This window comes from Taudactylus pleione, unplaced genomic scaffold, assembly GCF_031769625.1.
Source record: "Taudactylus pleione unplaced genomic scaffold, aTauple2 ptg001289l, whole genome shotgun sequence".
Classification (NCBI taxonomy): Eukaryota; Metazoa; Chordata; class Amphibia; order Anura; family Myobatrachidae; genus Taudactylus; species Taudactylus pleione.
Genome location: NW_028285689.1, coordinates 250,302 through 254,438, shown reverse-complemented (window position 1 = coordinate 254,438; position 4,137 = coordinate 250,302). Strand labels below are relative to the sequence as shown.

The 4,137-nt window shown below is 48.4% G+C and overlaps 1 pseudogene; it reads left to right on the top strand.

Annotated features, from left to right (window-relative positions):
• Positions 1 to 1,951: 1,951 nt before the first annotated feature.
• Positions 1,952 to 2,961, top strand: LOC148443364 (uncharacterized; annotated as a pseudogene).
• The last annotated feature ends 1,176 nt before the right edge of the window (positions 2,962 to 4,137 follow it).

The window sequence follows — 4,137 nt, the reverse complement described above, 5'->3', positions numbered from 1 at the left end:
CCCCTCTTCCTCCAACACTACTACTTCCCCCAACACCCCATCTTCCTCCAACATCTCCTCTTCCTCCAACACTACTACTTCCCCCCAAAACCCCCTCTTCCTCCAACACTACTACTTCATCAAATACCCCCTCTTCCTCCAACACTACTACTTCCCCCAACACCCTGTCTTCCTCCAACATCCCCTCTTCCTCCAACACTACTACTTCCCCCAACACCCCCTCTTCCTCCAACACTACTTCCCCCAACACCCCATCTTCCTCCAACATCCCCTCTTCCTCCAACACTACTACTTCCCCCAACACCCCCTCTTCCTCCAACACTACTACTTCCCCCAATACCCCCTCTGCCTCCAACACTACTACTTCCTCCATCACTCCCTTTGCCTCCAACACTACTAATTCCTCCAACACCCCCTCTTCCCCCAACAACCCCTCTTCCTCCAACACTACTATTTCCCCCAATACCCCCTCTGCCTCCAACACTACTACTTCCCCCAACACCCCCTCTTCCTCCAACACTACTACTTCTTCCAACACCCCCACTGCCTCCAACACTACTACTTCCTCCAACACCCATCCTCCAACACTACTACTTCCCCCAACACACCCTCTGCCTCCAACACTACTACTTCCTCCAAAACCCCCTCTTCCTCCAACACTACTAATTCCTCCAACACCCCCTCTTTCCCAACACCCCCTCTTCCTCCAACACTACTACTTCCCCCAACACCCCCTCTTCCTCCAACACTACTACTTCCTCCAACACCCCCTCTTCCTCCAACACTACTCCTTCCTCCAACACCCCCTCTTCCTTCAACACTACTGCTTCCTCCAACACCCCCTCTTCCTCCAACACTGCTACTTCCAACACCCCCTCTTCCTCCAACATTACTTCTTCTTCCTACACTCCCTCTTCCTCCAATTCTTCTGCCTCCAACACTAATTCTTCTTCTTCCAACATCCCCTCTTCCTCCAATTCTTCTTCCTCCAACACTACTTCTTCTTCTTCTGACACTCCCTCTTCCTCCAATTCTTCTTCCTCCAACATTACTTCTTCTTCCAACACCCCCTCTTCATACAATTCTTCTTCATCCATCACTAATTCTTTTTCTTCGAATACCCCCTCTTCCTCCGATTCTTCTTCCTCCAACATTACTTCTTCTTATTCCAACACCCCCTCTTCCTACAATTCTTCTTCCTCCATCACTACTTGCTCTTCCTCCAACACCCCCTCTTCCTCCAATTCTTTTTCCTCCAACATTACTACTTCTTCTTCCAACACCCCCTCTTCCTCCACCACTACTTCTTCTTCTTCCAACACTACTTCTTCTTCTTCCAACACCCACTCTTCCTCTAATTTTTCTTCCTCCAACATTACTTCTTCTTCCAACACCCCCTCTTCCTCCAACATTACTTCTTCTTCTTCCAACACTCCCTCTTCCTCCAATTCTTCTTCCTCCAACACTACTGATTCCTACAACACCCCCTCTTACTCCAAGTCTTCTTCCTCCAACATTACTTCTTCTTCCAACACCCCCTCTTCCTCCAACTCTTCTTCCTCCAACAGCCCCTCTTCCTCCAATTCTTCTTCCAACACCTCCTCTTCCTCCAATTCTTCTTCCTCCAACAGCCCCTCTTCCTCCAATTCTTCTTCGTCCAACACCCCCTCTTCCTCTAATTCTACTCCTCCAACAGCCCCTCTTCCTCCAATTCTTCTTCTTCCAACACCTCCTCTTCCTTCAAATTCTTCTTCCTCTAACACTACTTCTTCTTCTTCCAACGCCCACTCTTCCTCAAATTCTTCTTCCTCCAACATTACTTCTTCTTCCAACACCCTCTCTTCCTCCAATTCTTCTTCCTCCAACACCCCTCTTCCTCCAATTCTTCTTCCTCCAACATTACTTCTTCTTCCAACACCCCTCTTCCTCCAATTCTTCTTCCTCCAACACTACTTCTTCTTCTTCCAACACCACCTCTTCCTCTAATTCTTCTTCCTCCAACACTACTACTTCTTCTTCCCAAACCCCTTCTTCCTCCAACTTCTCTTCCTCCAACACAACATCTTCTTCTTCCAACACCCCCTCTTCCTCCAATTCTTCTTCCTCCAACACTACTTCTTCTTCTTGCAACACTCCCTCTTCCTCCAATTCTTCTTCCTCCAACACTACTTCTTCTTCCAACACCCCCTCTTCCGCCAATTCTTCTTCGTCCAACACCCCCTCTTCCTCCAATTCTTCTTCCTCCAACATTACTTCTTCTTCCAACACCCCCTATACCTCCAGTTCTTCTTCCTCCAACACTACATCTTCTTCCAACACTCCCTCTTCCTCCAATTCTTCTTCCTCCAACACTGCTTCTTCTTCCAACACTCCCTCTTCCTCCAATTCTTTTTCCTCCAACACTACTTCTTATTCCTCCAACACCGCCTCTTCCTCCAGTTCTTCTTCCTCCAACAATATTTCTTCTTCTTCTAACACCCCCTCTTCCTCCAATTCTTCTTCCTCCAACACTACTTCTTCCAACACTATTACTTCCTCCAACACCTCCTCTTCCTCCAATATTACTTCTTCTTCCTACACTCCCTCTTCCTCCAAATATTCTCCTACAACACTACTTCTTCTTCTTCTTCTTCCAACACCCCCTCTTCCTCCAATTCTTCTTCCTCCAACACTACTACTTCTTCTTCTAACAACCCCTCTTCCTCCAATTCTTCTTCCTCCAACACTACTTCTTCTTCCTACACTCCCTCTTCCTCCAACACTTCTTCCTCCAACACCTTCTTTTCCTCCAATTTTCTTCCCCCAATACCCTTTCTTCCTCCAACACTTTCTCTTCCTCCCAGACCCCCTTTTTCTCCAACACTCACCTCTTCCTCCAACACTCCTCTTCTTCCAAAACCTTCTCTTCCTCCAAAAGTTCTTCTTCCACTAATACTTCCTCTTCCTCAAACATTTCAGTGACAATACACACAGCCACCACATACACAGTGACTCCAGTGACCATACACACAGCCGCCACATACACAGTGACTCCAGTGACCATACACACAGCCACCACATACACAGTGACTCCAGTGACCATACACACAGCCAGCACATACACAGTGACTTCAGTGACCATACACACATCCGTCACATATACAGTGACTCCAGTGACCATACACACAGCCACCACATACACAGTGACACCAGTGACAATACACACAGCCACCACATACACTGTGACTCCAGTGACCATGCACACAGCCGCCACAAACACAGTGACCCAAGTGACCATACACACAGCCGCCACATACACAGTGACAACAGTGACCATACACACAGCCGCCACATACACAGTGACACCAGTGACCGTACACACAGCCGCCACATACATAGTGACTCCAGTGACAATACACACAGCCCCACATACACAGTTACTCCAGTGACCATACACACAGCCCCACATACACAGTGAATCCAGTGACCATACACTAAGCCCCACATACACAGTGACCCAAGTGATCATACACACAGCCGCCACATACAAAGTGACACCAGTGACCACACACATAGCCGCCACATACACAGTAACTCCAGTGACCATACACACAGCCACCACATACACAGTGACTTCAGTGACCATACACACAGCCGGCACATACACAGTGACTCCAGTGACAATACACACAGCCCCACATACACAGTGACACCAGTGACCACACACACAGCCGCCACATACACAGTGACTCCAGTGACAATACACACAGCCCCACATACACAGTGACTCCAGTGACCATACACACAGCCCCACATACACAGTGAATCCAGTGACCATACACTAAGCTCCACATACAGAGTGACCCAAGTGATCATACACACAGCCGCAACATACAAAGTGACACCAGTGACCACACACACAGCCGCCACATACACAGTGACTCCAGTGACAATACACACAGCCCCACATACACAGTGACACCAGTGACCACACACACAGCCGCCACATACACAGTGACTCCAGTGACAATACACACAGCCCCACATACACAGTGACTCCAGTGACCATACACACAGCCCCACATACACAGTGAATCCAGTGACCATACACTAAGCCCCACATACACAGTGACCCAGTGATCATACACACAGCCGTAA